Source organism: Pleurodeles waltl, chromosome 3_1 (genome assembly GCF_031143425.1).
Source record: "Pleurodeles waltl isolate 20211129_DDA chromosome 3_1, aPleWal1.hap1.20221129, whole genome shotgun sequence".
NCBI classification, from domain to species: domain Eukaryota; kingdom Metazoa; phylum Chordata; class Amphibia; order Caudata; family Salamandridae; genus Pleurodeles; species Pleurodeles waltl.
Window position 1 is genome coordinate 149,641,309 of NC_090440.1, and position 27,871 is coordinate 149,669,179.

General features: G+C 42.9%; 1 protein-coding gene across 6 annotated transcripts in view; it reads left to right on the forward strand.

The window, feature by feature from the left end:
• Positions 1–27,871, forward strand: part of TLN2 (talin 2) — a 1,094,076-nt gene that overhangs the window by 257,757 nt on the left and 808,448 nt on the right. For all 6 annotated transcript variants that reach the window (XM_069221982.1, XM_069221985.1, XM_069221980.1 and 3 more), the window contains one exon: positions 27,621–27,660. The gene's annotated coding sequence lies outside the window, so the exon portion shown is untranslated. The remainder of the gene's footprint in view (positions 1–27,620; positions 27,661–27,871) is intronic.

Sequence of the window (27,871 nt, forward strand, 5' to 3'; positions counted from 1 at the left end):
TAGGCGTGTTCCCTCAGCCGACGAGACCGAAAGGGACCTTCATGCAGGAAGTAGTCCTTTGGTGCTCTGGGAAGCATGGGGCTTAGATGTAGAAATGCGTAACGTCGGATATGATACAGTAAGCCGGAGCCGTCGTACTGTGCACATGTTTTTGTGGATTGGATAGAGCAGAACACGCCTCGTGTCACAGAGATGCTGAACTGGCACAGGCGGGGTATGTGTGGTTTGTTGCCAGGCAACAGACTTGCAGTATCAAATCAGAGTGAGTGACTGCCCAGCCCAGTGATGCAGGAGCAGCATCTTTCCTTGGTGTTGACACATACTGTTGAAATAGGTTACATTAAGGAGGTATGCCAGATGTTCAAAAACAGAGTCCAACTTCAGGAGAGTTTCAGATGATGTATTCACATCAGTGGCACAACCTCATCCTCAGTCTTGCCAACAGCCCTTCACCTTTCCACTTCTTCACACAGTCTGAATCATAACATTCCATCTGGATGCACCACTGTAGCTAGGGTTTCTGAGAACAACACACACCTCTCTTTCCTAAAAGAAAACAAAGAGAAAAATAAATAGTCTCTGTAATACCTTTGAACTCAACTTGGCTGATTTAAAAAAAAAAAATGAAAAAAAAAAATGAAATATTCACCTTAAAAATACAGAAGCCATATGTACAGATACATCAGTAAATTCACTTTGCAGTGTCTTCGAAGTAAGACAGTTTTCGCCTTATTCTTCCACCTCTTCTCACTCTGCTCAGCCTGTTAGAACCAACATCATATGCTTTCTTCACTTCCACAGACCTTCCAACAGTTGGATGTCTTAAAGGTGTAATTTTCACTTCCTGGTTCATATTCATTATCCTGCCCTCTCTGTTTCTTTACGGAAAATTGAATCCGATAATGTGGAGCAAATTATAGTTCCATACTCCTCCAAGGTAACTCAGAATTTGAGGCCGCTGCTATCCACGCTTGTTTACAAACATGACTTAAATACTTAGAGTACTTCTTAGTAATCAGCTGCAGTTTCCAAACATGCTTTCAAAGGACATCAGTCTCCAGAAATTCTACAAGTTCTGGTATCAAGGTCTGGGCTGCAGCCACAAGTATTGCCATTGGTCAGCAGGGTCCATGTAAATCATAAGCAAATGCAAACCTGGTAACTTAAAAGTGGCCACAATGTGAGGGGACAGTAGAGTCATGAACAGTGTAGCTTGTCTTCGGTTGCCCATGCTAGTTTATGCTAGTTCATCCTCCAGGGATGTGAAGACCTTTGGCAAGTGGCACCAACCTTCCGGGACCACTGGCCGTCTTTCTTTCACCGAAATAACCTTAGTGCTTGTGAGTTTGTTGTATGAAATGAATGTAGTGCTTGTGAGTTAGTAGTATGAAATGAATGTAGTGCTTGTGAGTTTGTAGTATGAAATCAAATTAGTGCATGTGAGTTAGTAGTATGAAATCAACTTAGTGCTTGTGAGTTTGTAGTATGAAATGAATCTAGTACTTGTGAGTTTGAAGTATGAAATCAAATTAGTGCATGTGAGTTAGTAATATGAAATCAACTTAGTGCTTGTGAGTTTGTAGTATGAAATGAATGCAGTGCTGGTGAGTTTGAAGTATGAAATCAAATTAGTGCATGCGAGTTAGTAGTATGAAATCAACTTAGTTCTTGTGAGTTTGTAGTATGAAATGAATGCAGTGCTGGTGAGTTTGTAGTATAAAATCAACTTAGTGTATGTGAGTGAGTTTGTAGTATGAAATGTAGTGCTTGTGAGTTTGTAGCATGAAATAAACTTAGTGCATGCGAGTTCGTAGTATAAAGTAGACCTAGTGCTAGTTTGTAGTATTGCGCTCGTGCAGCCAGAGTGCTAGCAGTAAGCCATAGACAATAACATCCTTCTCCCAGCTCCCACATCCTTGCACTTTAAAGTGGATTCCTATACAAGAATGTGTAAGGAATGTTGAGCAGGTAAATAACTAAATGTCAAATAACTATTCCTTAACGCTGGGCCGGCTTTCTTAAATAGTGACCAACTCACATAACCATTAAGTGCTTGGTTATTGCAACTATACCCTGACATTAGCTGTCGTTGATTGTCCTGTGGCCTATTTATGCATCCTAAGGACAGACTGAGCAACCATGCTGCTTTCAGCCCTGAGCATCCTATGCCCCTACGTTGCCATGTACATCCTAGTAGGCCTAAGATGACCTCTAACTAAATGGCAGGTGCAGTCCCAGTGCCAGCTTGGCAGAGTAACAAAGAGAGAAACTTCATGTGTTGAACCTCAGTTGTTGTGCCCGCTACGTCGCTCATCACATGCATGCCACACATTTCACTGCCTCCGGGTGCAATTACCAGTTGTGCAGGGCCTGATGCATGTAAGTCCACAGTCTAACTTGCTCGTAACAGAGCTGCTGTGCTGTTTGCTCACCTAATTTGTGCCTCATCTGACCTGGTGAAAATCAAGGGAGGCAAAAAACCCACAGAAAACTATAATGGTACCTGGTTTATAATGCATGCTTCACTGCAAATGCAATTTTACGCCTGTCTCGATGTTACCTCAGAACTATTCTGGCCTGTTCCTGTGCATTTAACGCGCATTATATACGTACCACGAAAAGATAGAAGATGCAGGTTTCTTGGAAAAATTGCCACAAGGCATGCAAAAATTAAATCTCAGTGCAGAATAAGACAAATTGCAGTGGCAAATATGCACATTAATATATGAATGTGCTTTGTTGATGTTTGGAGTGTTATTTTTGCTGGTCTTGGTGGTTATGTGGAATGGTGGTTTTCTGTCTCTCTCTCTCTCTCTCTCTCTCTCTAATATATATATATATATATATATATATATATTTTTTTTTTTTACATACCATTAAGTTTGTGTTGGATGCATTTTTGAGTTTTGATGTAGTAATGAAATTCCTTGCAAAAAAAACCTAGCCTGCCTAATCAATGGCAAGATGATTGCTGACGCAGATCTCTGCTCTTCAGTAATGGAGCACCAAAAAATGGGGTTTGAATTGCCCAAATGAAATTTCATGCCCGCGATTCTGTCAAACGTCCAAAATGAGATGCATGTTTTTGTGAGTGAGATACGTTTGTTGGATGGAGGAGAATGAAGCCTTCCTTCCCAGTCGTCATTCACTGCTGCACTCGCCCTTTGGAGCCCGCGTCATCAGCTGTCGCTCACAATCCGGCACAAAGCAGCAGGTGCCGGGCGCCTTTTATGCTTAAGAAGAAGAGATCAGAGCCAGGGTTCCCAGAGCTCTGTCATCACGCGCCAGCGTCCCTTTAAATGCCGAGTTTTACACCAGGAAGACACCTGGGTCTCAAAGCACGGTGCTGCCTCTCACAGCTCACCTGTCTGATGAGCTGATGTGAATGGGGGACTGTCAAAGAACAAATGGACGGCACTAAGGCTGTGGCTTGTTGCTCTGCGCGTCTGCTATTTACCCGGAAGTGTTGTGTAATTCAGTGGAGCCCTGAAATCCATTAGCTGACTTATTTGGGCTATTTTGGATTGGTGTTCTGAGTTCTGTTTAGAAGTGTACTGTTTTATGACGGTGTTAAAGGTGTGGAACGTTGCAGTTATGAAAACCTGTGCTTGTTGTTTCCGGTGCGGGCACCAGCACTTATTTTTGAGGGCCGGCACTTATTTTTCTGCCTTAAGCATTTACTGCGTGCAAAATAGACACATGGGAAATACTGAGGAAGAGAAAAACAAAAAAGCGTCACAATGGGAGAAAGCTGTAAGAGTGAGCTGAAGGGGCAGGGAGTGGCTGTAAATGGATTAGAGAGGCCCGGGATGGCTTCAGGATTACACTGTCTCAGTATTCCCACATTTAATTGCAGCAGCCGCATGTTTAAGAGGGGGGCTTTGGGCACCTGCACGTTTTTATTTACAAATTAAGCACTGATGGAAACGCACATATCGAGGTAGGTGTACTATGTGAGGTGTGTTTTGACACCTTTGTCCACTTGTATCAAATTGGTACATTCCAGCCCCCACTCTGCAATAGGTGAAAATTCAGACCATCCATGATTAAGTCTGCTTTTTCCCTATATAGAGCTCGATACAGCTGGGGAGTTTGAAGAATATTTGGTTTACATGATGAGAGCTGTCATCTGGTTTGTTTACCAGGCATCGGGGAGTGCAAGATTGCTTTATCGGGTAGATAGTAAGACATGTTCTCTTGCCTGGGTTGTAGAGAAACTGTCCAGTGACAGTGGTCAGTTGAGAGGTGTTGTATAGTTGTCAGAAATTAGACACGGCTGGAGAGAGGTTTGGCGGGTGTTTGTGTGGCATGCACTGTGTGTTCAGTTAGATACATTCATACCCATTGTGAGATATGCCTGACCAACAGCACAGTGCATTGTCCACGTTTGGTGTAGTCTCTCATCCTGATTCTATTGTGGAGTACTGTCGGTCCGGTGTTTTCCTAGTGGATCCGGAGGAATTTTTGTGGTTAATCCTTGTTTGTAGCCTTGGTCACCCTTGTATGTTTGCCTGATTCGCCGCTTCTTGCAGTGAAAGCTATAAATTATTTTGTTGCTAGGAGCCAGGATGTATTTATGCAACCTTTCTTCCTGCCATGGTGATGTATTCTTGATGGCTGTATGTGAGGACACCCAGGGAGTGTTAGAAGACGTTGGTGATTTGTAGTAGCAGGAAGATTTCCATCCGATTTTTACCCTTATCTTGGCTGCTGGTCTTTGCAAGGATTCCTCAGGGTTGATGCTGTATGGCATGTAGGCAGCTTCCGCGTCACATAATCAGCTGGTTGTCTTGCCTTACATTGCAGCAGATTCACCTGGGTATTTGGGTGGCACTTTCTGCTTTCCCCATAATTTGTTGTTGTGACCATGCTGGAATAGTGTTTAGATGAAGGGGATAGTTGTTTATCACATGCTTATATCAGACCAAGGTATGTACTCTCTGGTGGCCCGGATGAGGATCACAGGTATGTGTTGTTGGAATTAAAAGTGCTGTTTTGTGTTTGTAAATAACCTTTACACAAAGGCTTCTAGTGAAGGGCCCAGCATGTATATCCACCCTGTCTCATAAACAGCTTCTGCTCAAGTCAGGTTCTGGTAAATGTGCATGGCCTTGCCTTCTGTGTACTAGAAGACATGCACTCCCTAGACCCTTCAGCAGCTGTGTAAAAGATGTGGGGTCGACTTCTGTTTCGGTGCATTTTAAAGCATGTGTTATTAATAGTTGTACCTTTAACACCGTTGTATACACCAGTTATTAACATGGATTGGGATATGTGTGTGTAAGCTGTTGGGGGGACACAAGCGGCTCCCCTTTCCTTCGACCATGATCGATACCATGAATTCTATTCAGTAGCTAACCTTGTAGTAGGAAACGATATGTATGTCCATCTGTGGTGTATAGTTCTGGCCTTTACTGTATCAAAGCACTGTATTTTGGGAGTCAATCTTCGTTTGCCTCAGTGGAACAGTTTGAACTAGTCCATCAGCTGACAGTGAGTTGTGAAAGGAAAGCCCATGACTGCAAAGACATTGTGCACCTGGCATACATGGACCGCCCTATGTGTGTTATATGTTAGTATAAGAGATGCAAGCATTGAATGTATCATTTTATCTAAGAGACCAAGGAAGGGTTCTTGTGTTATTTGCAGATTATCATTTAAAAAATGACAAAGATTGCGTGGACATGGGCACTGAAGCATTGCTTTACCTGGTAGTTTTTTTTTCCTGGAAGACCAAGATTTGAATGGGCATACCCCTCGCTTACTTTCCCTCACATTTGATTTCTCCCTCCGATCTAAAGTTAACACGTATCCACACAACTTCCTGGTACCCATCCATCCATCCATCCTTCTGTTCATCCCTGCATCTATCACACTAGTCCATCAATCCATTCATGCATAGCTGTATGAATGTTATTGGATGCATGTCTTTGTATGTTCTTATCAAATGCATGTCTTTACCACACAATGCCTGTTTTCTGTGTATGTGCCTTTGTTTCCAAGTTTTGTCTCTGTCTGCAGGTACTGACCATGTTGTGCAAGTGCTTATATGTCTTTTGGTCCGCATGCATAGAAGCCTTATGTATATGCAATCTGTGTGTGAATCTGTGCTAGAACTGTGTGCGAATCTGTGCTTGCAAACCTAAACTTTTGGACAGTGTCAATGTTTGTTAGATAAGTGAGTACGACCTGCAGAAGGAGTATAAGGTCAGATGGCCCTGCAGCAGTGAGACAGATTTGGCGTGTAAGAGAAGTGACAGGATTTCTGGTACATCATATCACGTGAGTCCCTTGCTGCCACTCATGATGTGTGCATGTCAGTTACTTCTATTTTTATCACTTAAGTATATAAAACAGTATAAATGGAAGATGATCCACGCCGGTCACTTACATTTTAAAAACTCTTAGCAGTCCGGTCAAATGCATCGTCAGCTAGTTTCCACATAACTTCAGTTACCTTGCACGTAGGATTTGGACTGCTGGTCCCACACACTTTATTTGTAGGATTTGTGGAGCACAGGTTTTTGGGTTTCCTTACTTGGAGTTGGCGGTATCGACTGGCGAGAACCCCGCACAAATCAGCACAGACCACCACCGCTGCTGCGCTCCTTCCGGCTCCACCGAATATATCCGGGTCAAATGTGAGCGTCTTTTTGTGACTCAATATAAGTTATATCATAAACGGGTTAGGTCCTACTACTGTTCCTATATTTGGCGCAATCTTCTATTGTGCGATAATACACATGATCATGTGTGCTGCTACTTTTAAATACTGAGAAGCTTTGTTGCCAAGAATATCCCTGCTTTACAAATGTTTAACATCTTAGATCCCGCAGAGATCTGACAGGTGTCTTTTTTCACAAAAAAATGTATTACATTAATTTCCTTGCCTCAGGTTAAGAGCACCATCTAGATTTAATGATGAAAAAAGTCGGGTAATATCAAACCCAAACGTTGGTTTGAGGTGTGGAGTAGTGGTAAGACAGACCCAATTCGAAACAAGCATTTGCAATGCAATATGTTCTCGCATTTACTTGAGTTGGAGCTCTTGGCGTTGTAAATGCATTACTGGACTTTTTTGCCACATAAATTGGTCAACCCTGCTGCACATTTTGGTCCTTTCTGCCACCTAATTCCAGTGGTCCTGTATATAACTGAAGGGCTAGTGGGCCTACTGGAATATTGTTTTCAAACAAGGCCCTTAAAACAAAAACTAGGTTAGTGGGGATCCCAAAATATTAACCCCTCCCACCATTCAGGGTCTTTTTAAGCTCTCATATGGGTGGAACATTTGTTTAACAGCTGAGAGGAGTTTGTGTTTTAAGGTTCTTGTTTGTAATATCATTGAGGTAGGCCTGCTATCCCTGAAAATATGTTATGCACTACGCCCTCTAGGGGCTAAATATATAGTTGCACTGCATTATTTTCTGCCATTCTGTTTCCATGTGGTCATGCCCTATAGGGGCTAACTATATGGTTACATGACGATTCTTCTTCCAAATGCTATTTTTATTGTGGAGTCCTCTATGGGCAGTTCTGAGCATTTCAGTCAACATACAATGTTATTTGGGCACACAAACTCGCCCCATAATGCTTTGCAGGGCATTACTTTTACAAAACATTTTTGCTCAGAACTCAGTCTGTGGTGATCCTAGAACAATGGCACCACCTTCAAAACGCTCTTTCTGTCTACAGCATCTCTGAGCCCCCACACATGGTTAGCGGGGACCCCAAATTAATAACCCCTCCCACCATTCAGTGTCTTTTAAGCTTTCTCATGGCTACAACTTTTGTTTTACATGTGGAAGAAGGTTTGTTTTCAAGGCCCTGTTTTTAATATTGTTGCAGTAGGCCTGGTAGCCCTAAAAACTTCCTCTAGGGGCTAGGTCTATGGTTACACTACATTACATTCTCCTGTTTTTTTCATGGGGTTATCCCCTCTGGGGGCTAACAATCTGGTTACATGACCGTGTTTCTTACAAATTATATTTTTGTTATGGTACCTAATACATACTGTTCTGAGCATTACAGTCTAATGCCAAAAGTTTATTTATGCTAAACGTTTATATGATAATTGTATATGTTTTAATAAACTCTCCTTATTACAACTATCACCATATTTCAGGCCAATATAACATCCTTATTACACTATGACTGTTTAAACACTCTTGATATGTTTAGGTGGCCCTTCTAGTTTATTTCTCCTCTGTGGCTGTCTTGTGTCTTTTTCTGGGGGAATTGTGTTAACCAGCCAGTAACTCTGATGGTGCGGTGGTGAAAGTGGTATTCTATCGGAATTTGCATGGCAGATTTAAAATAGGATGCTAAATGGAAACATTTTTATTTTTTTGCTGCAGATAGAGGAAAAAGATAGATGGAAGTGCTTCAGGTATATGCAGGGCCACTGGAATTATATGTCAGGAAAAGAAAAAAATTAAGAGGCATGGTTGACCAATTTATTTGGCAAGAAAAGTCCAGCAATTGATTTACAATGCCAGTAGCTCTAGCTCAAGTAAATACGAGACCTGTTGCATTGCAGATGCTTGTTACTGTTGCCTGAAAACTGTCCGACACAGAAGGAATTCTGCAGCGGATGCCCTTAAACAGAAAAGTTATTTTTAAACACAAAGTCCCAGAGGTCTGAGCCAGCTGTGGTTACACAGGTCGCACCACCGTAGAGCTGGCCCTGTGTCGTCGTGTCTCCCAGCTAACCGTTTTGCAGGTGTAGGAGCCATATTAACCTGACCCCACTCTTCTGAGGTATCCAGCGTCACTGTGACCCTTTCTACTTACTCCATTAGCGCCACCCCCTATACTCTCCTTTTCCATTTGGGCCTTCTGCATCCTTGCACTGCATCACATGCCTGAAATGCCTGGGGGCAAGGTTCTAAAGTTGCCTGCCCCCCAAGTCCCTATTGTCATGTTATTTCCCATGGAGTCTTGGAGACCTATCCCACACCGTTCTTTGTTCCAATCATGTCTTCTTTTGCTGACACTTACTTTTTGATGGGTTGCCTCAAAGTACCCTCAGATGCCTCCATGTAGTTCAGAATGCCATTGCCAGTATCAATGTAAACATTCTCCGGTGTAATCCCATTACACCATCCTTGCCTTTATTTCACTGGCCACCAGTGCAGAAACTATCATGTGTAAGCCCCAGTGTGTCACTCATATAGCTCTATACCAGAAAGACCCAGCTTTCTTAGCCAGTGATTCACCTCTTACAAGCCAGCTTCCCTTCAGCTGCTTGGCATCCCCGGGATGAAAAGAACTACGCTTTGAGGATGGGCTTTCCCTTTCAGAGGAGCTAAGCCCTGGAACACCATTCCCTGCACCATGCGCAGCATCCCTTTCCATCCTCTCTCAAGGAAGAGCATCAACACCTTATTCTTCCCTCTGCAGTAGACAATCTGCCCCCTTCCCCAGTCTGTCTCCCCAGCCCCAGGGCGCCGTCGAGGCCACTGCCCGCTGTACAAATACTACTTCATTCACTCATTTCAAGGGCGGTCTAGGCTTTATTTTTATATCTGCACAGCAGGGGTTCCATATAGTTGTCAGCACCGGGCTGGCAAGGCTCTCTGCTCTTCATAAAACAACACCCCACTCCATGAGAACACATAAAACACACCTTTTTTATTTATTCATGGGTTTGTGTAGCATCAACAACAGTAATATGAAAAAATGAAAACCCACATATTACATTAAAGAAGTACACAGCAACAATGAGAACAGTTGTAATCAAGGGGAAACATTTGGGAGGCCCTAGAGGACGGTCTGAAACCCAAATCTAGATTGGGAACATTTATTGAAAGGAATAACTATAAATAGTTCAGCAAAGAACTGGGTGAGGAGACTTTATAGAGCTTCCTGAGATGTGAGTGGGCTCACTGACTGTTGGACACTTGACCAGCGCCCTTTTATCTAGTCTTGTTTAAAGGTATAATGTGTACCCTACTGCATGGCAACCTCTCTGGTGCATATTTCTACTGGGGCAGTGCACATAGCAGTCCCAGATGGCATTTACCCAAATTGGTACAACCTCCAACCAAACACACAGGTGACCATTGCCGCACACAAATACTTGAAAGCCACACAACTGATGAGCCAGGTCATGCAATCAGAAAACAGACAGTGCTGTAGGGCCATACTAATGACAATACAGCTCCAAACCAGTGTGTGCAGCATAACACTGTCTTTTCAGATGCTATGTGGCCTCATGAGACAAACTCATTCTCATCTTTTCAAGTTTGAATTTGGTATTTACAGCTCTTATCAAATGCAAATTTGCAATTAGAAATTAAGTTACTGTTTAATTGAAGGAGGCGAAGCCGCTAATTTAATATTTGTGCTTATTAGGAATAAGGTTATTCATTTTGGAAAGGGGGACCCCAAACAAATAGGGGCACCCACTCAGGTAGGTCAAAACATGTTCCTAAGAGAATATGTGCTTAGACCATGATAGCTGTGGCACAAGCAGCATGCAACCCCCAGAGAGGTGCCTGATAAGTTGAAGTAGTGTCAGCAATTTTAAAGTAAAAAAAAAAAAAACACAGCACAATACATTTCGAAACAGAAGACACCAAGACCATTAAAAGCTTAAGGGGAACTGTGGATATTATGTTTTTTAATTTTTTATTTAAAAGCACCTACAAGAAGTGCCACTAAAAACAGTTCACAGTGGACTGGGATCCAAAAACAAATTCAGCCCGCCCACAATAGAGCGGAGGTCAGGTATCCCAAACAGGTCTTCCTGGTCAAATATTTTCCCTTCAGACTTTGTTTCCAACTGCAGAGCAAGCTCGTTTTGGTCAGGCCTGCACCCCTTAGCCCCTCAGGGCAGGCTTCTGGGCTTCAAGTCACTCTGCAGCCAAGTCTCTGATAGCGGACCGGTCATCTGCAGCCAGCTGGGCACTCCTGAAATCAGGAATACGTCCGCTTTTTGAGCCCCAGAGGCAGGAAAACTGGAGACCAACTACTTTACCCTTGGGCAGTAGTTCCATTCCTTGGATCCCAGCTGGAGTAATTGGGTCCTTGTATGTGCCCTCTTCCTGCAGCAAGAGTCTTCTTCCAGCATGGCTGCCCTCTTCAGGTGAAGTCTTTGCATGCTAAAGAATGTTCGGAGGAGGCGGTGGTTCAGATGCCAGCTTTATTCTGTGCTCTTGCCAGTGACTGGAGAAATTCTACTACTCCGTCCTAGTTTGTTGCATCTCCTATTGCAGCACCTCCTCTTTGATTTACTGTAAAATTACCAAGAAGCCGCGGTTTCAAGATGGAAGACACCAGCTGCCATCAGGCAGGCAGGCCTGTCTTTAGCTTCTTTGTCACTTCCTTCCATCTGACGGGGCCAGAACGGTTGTGTCGCATACTATGACTGGGACCCTGCTGTCTGAGAGACTCCTGGGATTGAATGGGAGCAGGCTTCCTTGCATCTCCAAGTCAAATGAGATAGTGCTCTGTGCTGCCAATTGGTCCTGTCCACTCCCAGGTAGCCAATCCCTGCCAAGTGATCAGTAGTTAACACCCATTTCTTTTTCTTGGGCTCAAAGGCGGACCATTTTCTCAACCAGAGTCGTTAACTCTCCCACCAACGTATGTGTATTCCAGCTCTGGCTAAATGGGGAGTGGCAGAACTGGTTTTAAGTTAATGCTGGCTCAGATAGCTTGTTACTTTTTCTTTTTTTTATCAAAGTTACTTTTCCACTTATGTTATCAAAAATCTGATTTCCCCCATTAAATCAGTTTTATCAGTTTTTAAAAATTAGGAAATAACTTTGAATAATTTTTCTAGCATTTTCCCCAAGCGGACATAGGTAATAATGTTTTTAAACCCATCACTGATAAGTGTAGTAGAGCCTTCACAGTGAAATAGTTTTCGGGTTTTATTTTATTGTGAAAGCACACAACCCCTGCATGTAGTGTGCCCCTATATTTGTATTGCAGCAACCTACCCATTGACATGACAACACAAATTGCAGGGATAAATATATAAAAATTGGATTTTCCTACTTGCCAAAGTCACTTTTCCTTGCCTTGTGTCACAGCAGTGCATTGAAACTGCAGCTCAGCCAGAACACAGTGGTGCACCAGACAGGTACATATTTTTGTTATATATGTGGGTGGTGTAAATACATACACACTGCAGTCCTCATGTAACATTTCATTTTTATACCATACATGCATTTTCTGTGGCATTTACAATGGTGTTGCAGGGCAGATAACTAGACCAATTTGCAGAAATCAATTTAATTATTTACATTTTAGGACTAGAGCACGTGCTGTGACATTTATTATAAGTTTCACAGTGCACAGAGTCCGAATATCATTAAAAATAGAGACCAGAAAAAGGCGACAAAGCTGAGGTGAGCGTGCAGAAAAGAATAATTTGCTACACTGCCCTTATCTTTAGTTTGTAAACTTTCACCCCTTCCATATTTGTGTTAATGTGCAATTTTCGTTATTTCCACTCCTCGAGGTAAGCTTTAGTAATGGAAAACTATTGACACTGTACAAAAAGTAGTGTACAATTTCACAATGTCACTCTCCGTTTGTCTGCGTTAAATGTGAGCTAGGCAGTAAGGAATAAAAACACTGCCAACATAGATGAATTCAACATAGATGTGCTGCTCTTCACATTCCATATACATGGATCTGGACTTTCCATTCGCACTCACTGCGCATACAGTGATGGGTAGCAGGATAGAATGACAAACAGCCCTCTCTTGGTGCAAAATCTTGCACAGTGGTAATCTAGTTTAGTAGATTAATCCCTTTTTGCAGAGATTGTGGTGAAAACTGAGAGTTCTAAGTTTAAATCTCAGCAGGGTATACCAGCAATCATGATTCCAGAATCAGTCAAATTGGAAGAATAGCGTTGGCAATAGTAGCATTTTATGTGTTAAACACTTCAAAATAGCAAGACCTATTGTGGAGAAGATGCCATGCAAACATACAAGATATCAAAAAGACTGTAATAAAAAAGTGTTCCCTCCCGCTTAGGTGCACACTGCCACTGATCCTAAGAGGCTCAATTTCACGAGCGTCAGGTGGAAGTTGTCATAAAATCATTTTTTTTAGATTGAGCCTACAGATAGCGCAAGGTGTTTGGATGCAAAGGACATACTGTGGGAGTACCAAGAGCTTACAGTAGACTGCAGCCCGCTCATTGCTTACCTTGGTTGGTTTTATTGTCACTCATTTGTGTGCTTCTTATTTGTGTTCCAGCTGTCAATTTTGTGTTTGTTCCTCCCATGGAGCCTCTGTACCATCCAATTTGATTTTCTGGCTTCTGTGGTTTCGCAGCTTGTTTTAGGAAAACTACTTTTTAGGTCTCGCCTGAGGAGGTGCAAACACTGTTGCTTGTGTGACATTTTGTTAGCTTACAAGGGCTTAGAAGCCCACCCATTGCTTACCATTGGTAGGCTTCATGGTTGCTCTATTTTCCTTTCTTCTCTTTGGCCAGCACATACCAGCTTCACTTCCTGTTTTTGAGTTTGTCCCTCCCCTGGAGCTCTGCCAAAGTACTGCTTCCTTATTCCAAAAGAAGCTTGTGCTTATGGAGGTATTTTGTGTTTTTTTTAGTTGCTTTGTCATCGTTGCTTGCCCCGCCCCTCTCCTGTGTTGTTGCTGTTGTCCTGTCCCACCTGCCATTCCCCCAACCGTCTCCCATCCTTTCCACTTCCTCAGCCTTGAATTGCTTGCTCAATCAAAACATTGTTGCTGGGGTACCCTTTGCAGCCATGTCTACCTTTTATTTTTATCCAAAATAAACTATTTTTCAGTAAAAGACTAAAACACAATGTTTATGTCAGTATGAGAATGTTCTCTTTATACATTTAATAAGCATAGCATCTACTGAAGATGTTTTAGCTCACGCCCTTAGTTACACAGGCCACGCAGCTCATAAAGGTTGCTTAGTTACGTTTCTTAGGCCACGTAACTCCTGGAGGTCCCTGCATTTTCATCCCTGTCAAGACTGCAAATAGCAGCCAGAACGACCCGGTGGTATGCAAATGATAAACGGAGGGGAGAAGGAATTGCTGGTGTTAAGAAGGTGAACATTCCACTATTTGAATGACTTATTTCCAGGCGGTGATGTCTCATGTTTGTAAGTTTAAGGCTAAAACAGGGGCCCCTTCAAAGCAAAATGCAGGATTTCACTAGCTCTCCGCCGGCTAACGTTGATAAATGCGTGTCTTGGGAAGATTTGTATTCACAGAGGCTCACTCGACAGTAGAGGAGACGGCGTCACTCTCGTGGCAGAAGTGTTACCGACTTTATCGGAGCTAAATACCGTAATTTGTGCTTCTTTTAAGATTATGGAAGTGGAAGGCGAAGGTATGGGAATAATATTTTCTGTAAAATCCTGTGAATTACATTTTAACACGAAAAACCTACTTCTGTTTTCTTTAATATAGTTTAGAAAGCCTTACAAATAATTGTTTTAATTGATATCTTTTTGTAGTTGCTACTTTAAGTCTTTATTTGAGAGAGAAAATGTAGTGGCGTTCACCGATATGCCAAATATTTCACTGACATTGACTTGTTGAAAGATATTTCACTGCCCTTGGCATGTTGATAAAGTATTGTGCAGGTGGGAGCCCTCCCCGGGAGTCCTTTACTCTGGGCTGCAGGTGTGCCCAGATTCTCCTCAGTTCAACCAATTGAACTAAGTTCTGGGCAGCAGTGGCTTGCAGAAGGGAAAAATGCAATAGCGCTTTCAATGGCTTGGGGGGTAGTAATGAGGTCGAGGTATATCCAGAGTAGGTAAGTTTATTAACACAACCTTAGTACAACTGTGTAAACGCCTGCCACACTTGTAGCGCCCTCTCCTAACTGCCGGGTCAAGAATCCAAGCTCGCTCACATTCTACCATATTTGCAAGCCAGGCAACACAATATTGAGTCATTCTATGACTTTCAAGGTGGCGATGTGGTGGTGATGTGAACTAGTGGCTAAATTGTTGAACTGTTTTTAGGTCGAGCGCACAAGGTCTTTGACCTGTTGTAAGTATTGGGGTCTTTTAACCATGCCCATCGCTTTCATTCATTCCTGGGCTTACCTTTTAAAAAACATCACTTGATGTCATTGGTAAATGCTTTAAGTTTGTCCCGCCTTGATGCTGTTTTTGTCATGCCTTGCCCCTGTTATATGGATTATTGCATGATTGCCAATATACTTCTGCGTTGGCGAAATATTTGTATTTATTATTTTGTCTCGTCCCTTCGTGTTGCATGGCGGCCATGCCGCTCACAGCGTGAACAGGCACAACAGCGTGAACTAGATCAGCAGTACTGGAGCACTGGTCGCATTGTTCACAGTTACCGAATCAGAGTAATTTCTTGTGGCTCTCCCCTTGAAACACTTGAAATTGGTTAATGCTTTGTGTAAAACAGCAAACTTCAAAGTGAAAGCGGCTCTCCCGGCACAGCAGCAAAGCCAGTACTAAAATATTCGCTGCACTCAGGAAACTCGACCCATAATGCTTCGCAGGGCTTTACTTTTACAAAACATTTTTGCTCATAACTCAGCCTGTGGTGGTCCTAGAACAATGGGACCCACACCAAAACGTTCAGCATGGCACACTCTTTCTGTCTGTCATCTCTCGGTCCCCACACTAGGTTAGTGGGGACCCCAAAATAATAACCCCTCCCACCATTCAGTGTCTTTTACACTTTCTCGTGGCTAGAACCTTTGTTTTACAGCTGGGAGAAGTTTTGTTTTAATGACTTTGTTTGTAATATCATTGCAGTAGGCCTGCTAGCCCTAAAAACGCTCTCTAAGGGCTAAGTATATGGTTACACTTCATTACTTTCTCCTGTTTTTTTCATGGGATTATTCCCTCTAGGGGCTAACAATATTGTTACATGACCATGTTCCTTACAAATGATATTTTTGTTATGGTGCCTTCTGGGGGCTGTTTTGATCATTATAGTCTAATTTCAAAAGTTTATTTCTCATAATGGTTTATATGATAATTGTATATTGTTGGACTTTTTGCCTTACGCAGGGTCATCCCCAGTCTTTTTGTCTCCTTCCTCCTGGTTTTCCTGACCTCTCGCTGTTGGCTCTAGGACTCTGAGCACTTTATCACTGCTGACCAGTGCTAAAGTGCTGGTGTTCTCCCATCTAAAGTTGGTATGATTGGCTTATACCCAATTGGCATATTTAATTTACCTATAAGTCCCTTGTACAGTGTAATCTCTATACCCAGGGCCTGTAAATTAAATACTACTAGTGGGCCTGCAGCGCCGCTTGCGCCACCCACTGAAGTAGACTTTTAAACCTGTCTCAGGCCTGCTAGCGCAGGGCCTGTGTGCGCAGTTTTCTGCCACAGGGACCTGGCATCTAAATTTAGTTGCCAGGCCCAGAACTCCCCTTTTACTACATGTAAGTCACCCCTAAGGTACGCAGTAGCTAGCCCTATGGGCATGGTGCCATGTATGTAGAAAGGTAGGACATGTGCCATATTGCATGGCCTGTCCTAGTAGTGGCAAACAGCCTAACTTGGTGTCTCACTGCTGTGAGTGCTGCCTTCTCATAGGATTGCATTAGAAATGCCCTGACTTATGTGTAAGGGGTATTGTCTGATTTATGAGGGGTAGCGTAGGCGTGTTTGGTATGGTTGTGATGGTGATAATAAATGCTGCTTACTGGTGTGGGTGTATTTTTTTTTTTTTTACTATAGCAGAAATGCCACTTCTAGAAAGTGCGCATTTATCTGTGCTCATGACTCTGATGTTTTGCTGCTTGACTCCAATCCACGTCTGGGCAGAGTGACAGTTGGGGCATTGTGCATACTTTTCAGACAGCCTGTACACAGGGAGGGTGGAGGTGTCACAGAGGTGCATCTGCATACTGAATAGTCTTCCTGGGCTGAGAGAAGGGAGAGGTGGGGCACACCTGCATTTGTAAAGACTGTGCCCTGGCCTCACACAATAGGGTTGTTAACCCCCCACTAATGTTTGGAGCCTGTGCTGAAAGGAGAGAGTGGGAACTCCCAGAACCAGTTGTAACTGGCTGGTACCTCCTCTCCCTACCATTGTAAAACACTGTAGAACTGACTATAAGTACAGGGGAATTTTCCCCACAATTTGGAGACTCTTGGAATCATCTTTGAACTGGACACCAAAGGCTGAAAGGACTCACCAGGAACCGCCATGGACTGCTGCTGCTGTGCTGACCTGTGACCTGCCTGGTCACTGTGAAGGACTTGCCACTTGCTGCCTTTCCCTTGTGCTGGCCTGTAGCTGGGCCCTCCACCTGAGGACCTTGTCTTAAGATTCTGCTCCCCAGGGGCAGGGTGCTGTGGTCCCTGACCCCTGCATCCATTTCTTCACGAGGGGTGCTTCTTCGTGGTTTGCAGCGCGCTTATGGAGCCTTGGGAGCTCGTAGGCTCCTGGCTGCATTGTGCCCCTTTAAATAAGATCACTGCAGTGGCCCGGGAAGCTGGAAGAACACTTGTGCACCGCATCGGGTGAAGGCGAGTGTCTGCTCGCACCCTAGGAGGGGTCAGATCTTCTTGTGGCTTCACGGCAGGACCAGAGGAAGGCGCGGGGAGTGCCCCCTTCCCCATGGCCTCTGCGTTAGGAGCAGGACGCTCCTTTTCTGCTGTTAGGTAAAACGGGCATTATTGTCCGCCCCCTCCTTGGTGGAAGGGCCAGTGGAGGCCCCGGGGGGGCCCCCCAGAGATCGTGGGTCCCAGGAGGGGCCTGTCATTAAACCGGAGGGGGTCCGTGGTGCCCCCCTCGTGCCCTAAGTTATTTTTGCTGGCTTTGGCCCCCCTTGTGAGGGCCGGTTGAGGCCCTGGGGGGCCCCCAGTAATCACAGTCCCCAGAGGGGCCTGTCTATAAAAGAGAGGAGGTGCATGTCGCCCTCCTCTGACCCCAGAGTATAAGGGAGGCCCCCGTTTTGCGCATAGGAGCGCCAGGGGCCCCATTGTCCGCCTTCTAGGTACTGGAGGTGCCTTCATCCAACCAGGTACTGTTTAAAGGACCAATATAGTTGCAATCCAAAGTTCTTTCTACAGACTTTTGTTTGATTCATATATTACCTACCTGCGTTTGATGTTTTTACATATGTGTATGCAAATGTTCCTTTTATGGACATGCTTGCTAATATGTTTTTCTAATTTCCAATATGTTTTCTAATGTTCCTACTATGGGCATTTTATGATATTCTTATAACAAGTGCTGTGATGTAATAACGTGTTTTCCTGACTACTGCTTATGTTGCAGAATACTGAGTAACCTGTGTGTTATGTGTGACTACTGCTAGGTTGCAGAGTAACTAATGTGTAACGTTCTGACAACTGCTAATGTAGCAGGATAGTACTGATATGTGATGTTTGGTCTGATAATTGCCTTGTGTACAATACAGTATATTTTCATATAATCTGGTGTTGTGTTTCCTTTGTGGTGGGGATATTGCGTCACGTGTGTTGTGTGTGTTGTGCAAATGCTTTACACATTGCCTCTGGGTTAAGCCTGACTGCTCGTGCCAAGCTACCAAGGGGGTGAGCAGGGGTTCTCTTGGACGTGTAACTCCCTTGCCCTGACTAGAGTGGGTAAGTTCTGCCTGGCTGAGGTGCATACCCTAGCCAATCAGAAACCCCATTTCTAACATATATGTTTTAATAATCACTGCGTATTACAATTATGACCATGATGCAGGCCAACGTAACATCCTTATTACACTGACTGTTTGAACACTCTTGATATGGGTGGGTGACCCTTCTAGTTTATTTCTCTTCTGTAACTGTCTTGCGTCTTTTTTGGGGGGGAATTCTGTTAACCAGCCAGCAACTCTGATGCTGGGGTGGTGAAAGGTGTATTTTATTGGAATTAGCTGCTAGATTTAAATTAGGAGGCTAAATGACAACATTTTCATTTTTGCTGCAGATAGAGGAAGAAGGTAAATTGAAGTGCTTTAGTTATATGCAGGGCCACTGGAATTATATGGCAGAAAAAGACAAAATTATGAGGCAAGGTTGACCAATTTATGTGGTAATAAAAATCCAGTTATAAATTTACAATGCCAGTAGTTCTAACTCGAGCAAATGCAAGACCTACCGAATTGCACATGCTTATTTTAATCCTGACTACAGCATTTTGTGTAATTCTAGGCAAATCACAATAATGTGTGATGCCTCAAACTGTAAACATGTGCATCGAAGGAATCTCAGAAGTAGGGCCAGCATTGGCATAGCCACTAGGTCTCGCCGGTGGGACCTTATAAGTAATTAGCTTTTATCAGAAATAAGCTGTGTTTGTGCATTCCTTCATACATTGGCATTATACTATGGTGGTCAGAACATTCCCTAGAGGGCATCACAGTAAAAATAACATTTGGAAGAAACATGGTCATGGACCATATAGTCAGCCCCTATAGGCCATAACCACTTGACAAGAGAAGGGCAGAGAGCATTGCAGTGTATCCATATGTTCAGCCCATTGAGGGCATAGTGCATTACAGATTTTGAGGCCTACCAGTCCTGTTACAATATTATTGCAAACAAGGCCTTTGGAGCACAAACAACTCCCAGGTGTAAGGCGAAAGCTCCAGCCATGAGAGAGCTTAAAAAGACATTGAATGTTGGGAGAGGTTATGCTTTTGGTTCCCCCCTCAAACGTAGTGTGGGTACCCAGAAGATGAGCTGGGCAGTAAGAACATGTTGTGCTAAGTGTTGGTGTTGGTCCTATTGTCCTAGGTCCTCCACAGGCTGAGTTATGGGCACAAATGTGTTGCAAAGCATGATGAGGCAAGTTTCCTGAGTGCAGTGGATATTGTAGTATTGGCTCTCACGCTGTGCCAGGGAGAGACGCATTGAGGGTTTCCCTTTTTTTTCTATTTAAAAGGTGCAGGATTGCAGATTTTTCAACTGCTAAACTTGGGAAGAATTTAGGAATGGGTCTGCAAATTCAATCTGTGTTTATGTAAAGTGCTCCAATCTTCCGGTGGAGTTTGCGCTATATAAATAAATAAAAAAGAATCTCCTCCAGCTTGCAGCCTTTGTTGGGCGGAGACACTGCAAAGAAACAGCGAGATGCCAGAGGAAGAAACACCATACTGTCACGATCGCGAAGTGGAGAGGCAAAAGAAAAAAGTAGTTCACCCACAAGAAAGTATATGGCCGATCGTGCAATAATCCATGTAACAGGGTTAGTCTTCAAGGCGGTAACAAAACAGCCTCAAGGTGGGACAAACCTAAAGCATTTACCCAACAACCCAAAGGAATTTTGAAAGGCAGGCCAAGGAACGAATGAAAGTGATGGATCTGTGATGGGCGTGGTTAAAGACTACAGAAGTAGATTACAGCATGTCGAGGGACAGCGCATGCGCACTGCCTAGGCTCGACCTAAGCATGGAGGATGTAGAGTCCTCTCTGCTGCCCTCTGCCAGCAATAAAAAAAAAAAAAATAGCTCTGGCGCGTCCAGTTCTGGCTGCATCATAGCGTTTTTGTTTTAACCTTCAGCCATGCTGCATAGCAGCTGCACTGCTGTGCAGTATGGCTGAAAACATTGACAAATCCAATAGGTCTCTAAGGTGACACCTATTGGCTTTGCCAGTGTTTTTCTTTTTGTTTAAGGACTCCTGGAGAGTGCATGTGTTTTCAAGCTGCTTTCCCCATGTGCTTTTCGCCCCCAAACATTTCTCTCTCTCTTGTCTGTGTGTTTCTCTCCCCCACCCACAGTTGTTGCTCTCCACCTCTGTGTGGTTCTGTTCACTGAAACCCTCCTCCAAGGTCCAGTTTCTTTCTCTCACCGGTGTTGCTTCTCCCCCTGCCTAACATGTTGCTACTCACCTTGCCCGCTGTGTTCCTCTCCTTGTGTTTGTCCCTCTCCTCGAGCATAGTCACTTTATAATTCTTACGGTTGGCTGATGTGTATCCTTCCACTGCTTAAATTTACGGAACTACCTTTTTCTTTTTCATTCAGTACACCATTAGCATGCATCTTCTTCCTAAATTACCCCTCCCCCATGCTGCTTCCCCCCAGATACCTTCCCACTGCACTGTGTTGCTCCTCTGTACAACCACAGTAAAAGGGTTATTTTTGCTATGGCAGAGCCGAGGAGCAAACATTAAGGACTGTTTTTGCTTTATCTTCTGCATTCCATATATTGCATGACAGCACAAGCTTTGGCTCTCAAGGCAGTTTTAGTGCAGGGGGAAGGGCAAACTGTTGCACCCACTTAATTAGCCTCAGAAGTAGGCACTATACTTAACCTGACACATACCCTGAAGGCCCATAAATCAGCCCTCCCAGCCTACCGCACAAGACCAAATTGCTGAATCTTGTGGAAAGTACCTTAGGCTTTGTCAAGCAGTTCCCTTTACAATCTGACACCATTTTATAATTTTTAAATTCTGTTCCGAGTTGGGTGAAAAGTATCTGGGAAAAATAAACTCTACACTATATAACGATTGAAAACATTGCATTCAATGTACAGCTTTGAGAATACCACATGGTATGGGTTTGCTTTTATTTTGAAATGTTTGCTTCCTTTTTTCAAACTATTAATCACAGCAGGAGTCTCCAACCTTTTTCCGCAATAGGAGCGACCTATATTCAGTAAAAACATACTGAGGTACTAATATTATTAGTGTAATATTAGTGATCACGTCAGAAAAGATGGCCACCCCATGCAAAATTACCAGCATTGAGCACCCCAATTCATCAGGAAGGGTTGCCAGCATTATTGTGAAAAAGGCTCTAGCAATTTGAAATATACATGACAGCCATATAACTGCTGTGATCTGACACCAAGTTAATACACGTAGTAAAACGCCGCCCCAATGTGCTTTATCACTCAAATAAATATATTTTTCGAATCCAATCATTTTTTCCCAAACACCACATTTTGAGTTCGAAAATACATCCATTTTTTTTTAATGACATGACACTTGTATTAATTTTAGGATTTGTATTTTAATTCACCCCAGCAAAAGCTTCTAATTTGGTGGACTGGGCTACACACAGGAGAGCTACTCACAAGTAACTGGAAGGCTACCAGTAACTCACAAGCTACTCTTTGGAGAAGCCTGCCTTACTGACACATCCAACATCTTGTCACTTGTATTAGATAGACACGGCCTATTGGTTATGCCAATGCTTGTTTATTGTTTCTGCAGCATGTCAGTTTTACTTTTTAGTCATACGTTTCACTTGCAGTCTTAAGTCTTGGGATTTAAAGACATGCATTTTTTTTTAAAGCTATAATTAGTCAATATTAAACTGTCTTGAGACGCGATCAGGATCCCCATGCTAACCCCTAACCACAGAGCAGTCCAAACCTTGTTCCCTAGTAGGAAACAGGGTCTGGGAAAGGACTAAGTGGAAATGGAATAATGGTTTGCAAAGGAGAGAAACTCAAAATTTTCATTTGTATCTTGATAGTTGACATCACTGTGCCTTGACGTTTGATCTCTTAGTGACATAACCAAAAGGATAAACAGTTAAATTATGTGTACATTTATAGAACAATTGGTCACAAATTAAATACCATGGCAAGATACAGTAATGAATAAGTAGCCAATACCTCACCTATCCCGTTGCAAGGAGTAGTAGAACTTTATTCCATATTTGCAGGGGCAGCCCAGCAAGTCTGCTCTGATTTATCTGTAGAGTCAGAGAATAACAATATCCAAGATTCCTTGAATTGGGAAATCGAAAAGCGAGGGAGAAAAAACAATTCAGTTGCTGCACAGAAACAGCAGGTGCGAACTTACCTGATGAAGGGCGCCCACCGTTGCGTCGTTGTCTCCATCACAAGAGGTTCCTACATAGCACCTCACTGGGGTATCCGCAATAAATGATTAATTCTGCCTATACCTTTTATGCAAGATTTTTTTTTTTTTATTGTTGGTATTTTTGACTTCCACTAGTAGTAATCTTAATAAACCCCTGCAAGGCTGTTTATTATTTTATTGTTTAGGTAATCAAACCTAGGTAGAGGGAGTTGTGGAGTACTTTACAAGTGTGCAGCGGGGTGAATGTGTGAAGGAGAAACAGTTCACACACACTGAATTTACTGCTCTTTAGTATCCACTGTCCTCTCCCCTCGAATCTTCTTATCATAGACATGGGTGAAAACATAAAGAACTTACTGCTTTTTTAACTTAAGTGTACAATTTAATTTCTTACACGAACTGGATTGAAATGTAAAAACCTATAGCTGCTGTCTGACTAACTTGTGGCGTATTAATTTCCTTGAGGTTTTTTTTTACGATGAAACTTAAATAGCGGTGACTTCAGCATTATCCTAGTCTGCAGAAAAACGCGGCTTAGCTGTGTAAATAAATATCTGTGGCACTACCTCTTGGGTGGTATATAAGATGCTAAAAAAGTATAGAGAGTAAAGTATAATTTTAGTATACAATTTGTCGCCTTTCATTGGAAAAAATGATAATCATTTGTTGGCGATAAGCCTGGAGGGTAAGGGATAATACATCTTAGATAGCACACAGTTTGAGTCCTGGCATCTAGCATCACTCATTGCTATGTCTTGTGGTCTCCCTCACGCCTCCTACCTTCACTGGTTGGAGGGAGCTCCATTGGCTTACAATGCCCCGCCCCCATTTATGCTTTCAGAGTACTTTCTGTCACACACAGCTCTTTACGCACTGCCACTGAGTATCTTAAATAAAAGTTGTTCTAATAGTTTTTCTTAGATAATCTTAAAATCTCTGGACACACATCTGTTGATGCTTCCATAGTTTGCCAGGCAAACGGGAAAACCTTTTCCAGAGATTCCCACCAAGTTTTGGAACATTTTGCTCATGGATTAGAGAGATCTACAACAGCTGCTCCTCTTCAGGAAGGCTTTGGAGACCCTACTTTTTGAATAGTGAAAATTTCCTCTCAGGGTCGATGAGTGCTTATTTGCCCTATCGGGATTTTAACATTGTATAAATCTGATTCGGTTTAGTTTGATTTGACTTTAGGACACCTGTTTAAAAAGCTGTCTTTTTTTAAATATCCTGAAGAATCAGCAATTCAGCTGTGCTCCAAAGACTGGGATGATGGAATTCCAGATTTGGTTCTCACTCTTGGGGTCCTGCCCCTATGTCTGTCATTCCATTTCATCTGGCGATTGGTTTGATTGTTGGCTGATCCATCTTTTCTTGTGGGGGTTACTCGAAGCCCAGCTCCTAGATATGACACGGCCCTTGTACATGATACACAAGATTTGGTACACAACACATATAACCTTATCCTGGCTTTGACTGGCAGCCTTTGGAATGCTTTTACAACTTGTTTATTGTATTTCTGGTTCATCAAGTTGCATGCCAGGCTTGCCATATGATGCACCACTTTCTATTGACTATTGATTCTTTTTTTTGCTGGACCATGTGGAGCTACATTGTATTTGCCAGTCGTTCCAGAACCCGTGCTCTAGTCTGATCCATCTTGAGTTATTTGGAACATTAATAGGACTTTTCAAACCTGAGTTAGCTTGAGGTTGGAAACTTTGATGCATGCTTTTGCTGGATGAACTAAAGATTATGCCACATTGCTGATGGCATTTGGTGAGTGAACAGGTATGAGGTCCAATGTAAAGCCATTGTTCCTTTCACCTTCAAAACCATAGCATCTGTTGTGGTCCGATACATACAGTGATTGGCGTGGTTCAGGGACACTGTGATGTTAGCTTAACTTAAGTTTTTATGATACACCCCTAATTGTATTTATGGAGTTGTTCAATTGCATTTAAGAACTGTAGAGTTGTTGTTCAGTAACCTCCGACAGTGGAGATCGGACTGACCCTTGAGCGACGCCACACTATAACCTTCTCTTACTCTTAAGATTCAGAGAACTCTGTTCTTGTCATGGCCATATCAGAGTTCCCATCCACCTCTATACAGCAGGTATAATGGCTACCTGTTGGGTTTTGTTGTGGGCAATAATTCAGCCCTCTTGGAGTTTGCTACTTCTGTTTTTATGTCTCTCCTGACATAAAACTTGATTTTTTTGCGTTGACCGAGATTTTCCGTTTAGGGGTCTTGGGGATGTGGAATTCCTATCGCCCCACGCCCGAGACATATTGCTTGAGGTTCAAAGGCAACAAGTTCATGTTTTTTTTGGCCTTGAGACAAGTAGGTCCAATCCCCTGCAGCACAAACCCTTTGGTTGCCAGTTTACTGAAAAGGGGCCTGTCTGCAGTTGAGGTAAGGTGTGTCCATATGTTAATGCTTCCCAAACTTATATTTATGGTTCATTAATGAAAAGCCTTTATTATTGGTGTGAGCGCTGTAACTAAATGTTTTAAGGTCACACTGCACTACTGATAGTGGTTCCAGTTTAAAAAAAAAAAAAAAGTGTACACACAAGTTTGAAAAGTTTAATAATATGAGGCTAAGTATAATGCTCCCAGAATACTCTCTGATTAGATGCAAATGTTTGCAGAAGCTTGTAAGCAAGAGTGATGATCATTTGCTTTCAAAATAAAATGTTCAGAACAAAATGCAAGTTGGAAAAGAACAATTCGCTACTATGAAGTTTTAGGTGCTATTTCTTTAAAGCTTCATTTAGTAAAATGTGTTCATGTATGCTAGTTTTTCCCAAAAAATATTCCTAATGGAAAATCAGTGTAACTATTTTCAACAAGATTATAGGAAGCATGAAAATAAACAAGCACTGGCGAAGCCAACCGATCCAACATTTTTGTGACTCTTTTGGTTTTGTCAATGCGTTTCTTGTTTTGACATGGCTTTTGTAACATTGTTGTGGGAGCTGCCAGACCCTCACCACTGTAACAATCACTAGCAAAAAGAAAAATGGTTTTTGGTCCCAAAAAGCACACATTGTCGCCAGTGGCATAACAAAGTCCCAGTAGTCCCCCTCCAGTGCCTACTCCCTCCTCCCCCCAGCACCTGCCATGAGCCTGGGGTGTGGGGGAGGGGCCTCCATGTTCTTTGCAGGAGGTCCCCTCCAATTTCGTTATGCCACTGATAGCCACAGTAGTCCCTGGCACTGAACAAAACTACTTTGGGTGTCACTATGCTCCATGTGGAAGAGCAGAATGCGATCACTCACAGTAAAGCCAGCTGATAGAGAGAGAAATAGAAGTTTAATAAAAACAAAATGTCTTTGTTAATGCCAGACCTAATTAGGGACCCAGTTCATAAAGAAAGTCACAAAAGTGCATCTATGGCATATGTCTTTGAATTAGTGGCTTTCATGAATTCACAAAAACTGACAGAAGTAGACCAGGAAATAATACTCCTAGGAAATATTTGCAAACTGTATTTTAGCACAAGCACATATGCTAGTGTGGATTTGCTGATGTGAAAATCTGTTGAGGGTTTACAAGTTCACTTTCCCTCCAACCACTTTTTTTCCCAATCCTGGAAGAAATTCTACTTCTGCCATTGTCAGGAGTAAATTTCCAACCTTTCTCATTATAGGAAATGATTACAGAAGAACTAGTGAAAACCCTTAAACATGCAAGTTAGTAAGTTTGCAGACTCAAAGGCATTCTAGTCCTCGAACAATTACTTACTGCTTCCTCCACCTCCAGTTTTTAGATCTGCAGAAAGGTGGCAAAATAAGGAAATTGCTATAGGAGGGATTAACACTGCAAGTATTCAAGCTCTACTACAGTAGTAGCTCTGGCACAATCAGAGAGGCTGTTATCAGAGTTCTTACATAATGAGATTGCTGCCAAAATTTGTCGCTATACTACATGGCACTGAAGGGACAAGTAGTTTTTTTTACACGACTAATAGATTTAAGAAGCAACCTGTCCCATGGACAAGTATATATTTTATTAAATTCCACACCCCTGGGTCTTCTCTGTAGGTGCCCCACATTGGGCCTGTTACAATGTGTCTCAATAGTATTGCTCAGAACTTTCTTCTCAGAGGTTGAGTCTCTTTCAAGAGCTTTGGGCGGGTGTCTATTAGAGACTTCCAGCCGACCCTCTGAACCCATGGTGACTGCTGTTTCCATGTGTACAGAGATGTAGATGTTGATAAAGTCAAACCTGCTTGCTTCATTCAGTTCAGGACCTCTACCAGCAGCGGCTGCAACTGGTTGCTATGGTTAAGTGCTTGTGCATGCACCAGTCATTTTATGCCAATTGAAACGGTGACACAGTAGCCCTTGCAGAATCGAAATACCTGTTAATCAAGATAACAAAGGCAAGTCACCAGGTCATAAGTTGTTTACCTACCTACCACTTCTGGTTGGCTTTACATGTTTGAGACTCCTGTATGTGGTACCTAGTGCAATGAAGACATTTTCTGCATACTTTGTATGGGATGGAAACATTCTGCCTCCGAGATTTAGCTGTAATTAGTGCATCAGGTGCAGTGGCATTGGAGTCCAGCAAACTGCTCCCCAGTTATGACTGCGTTTTAGCACTCCACCAGGATACAGAGTCAATTTTCCTTCCTTGCATGGGGACGCATAGTTTTCTTGACACTCCCTGCCGACCCATGCATCATCATTTTCTGGCACTACGTAAAAACATTTTCTGTCTTGTCACAGGTAAGCCTAGGACTTTCACCCCTTAGTAATGGTAGGGAATGTGTTAACTGATATAAACCCAGTTACCAGACATGATATACGTTTACTAATATTAGTGCATTGTGTAATCTTTTTCTTCTTCTTGTTTACAGATGTAATTTACTGAAGAAGAGCACAGCTTCCTGCGAGACAGTAAGACTACCTTAAATATTCAAATCAAATCAAATCATTAACATTTATAAAGCGCGCTACTCACCCGTGCGGGTCTCAAGGCGCTAGGGGGGAAAGGGGGGGTTATCGCTGCTCGAACAGCCAAGTCTTTAGGAGTCTCCGGAAAGCGGAGTGGTCCTGGGTGGTCCTGAGGCTGGTGGGGAGGGAGTTCCAGGTCTTGGCCGCCAGGAAG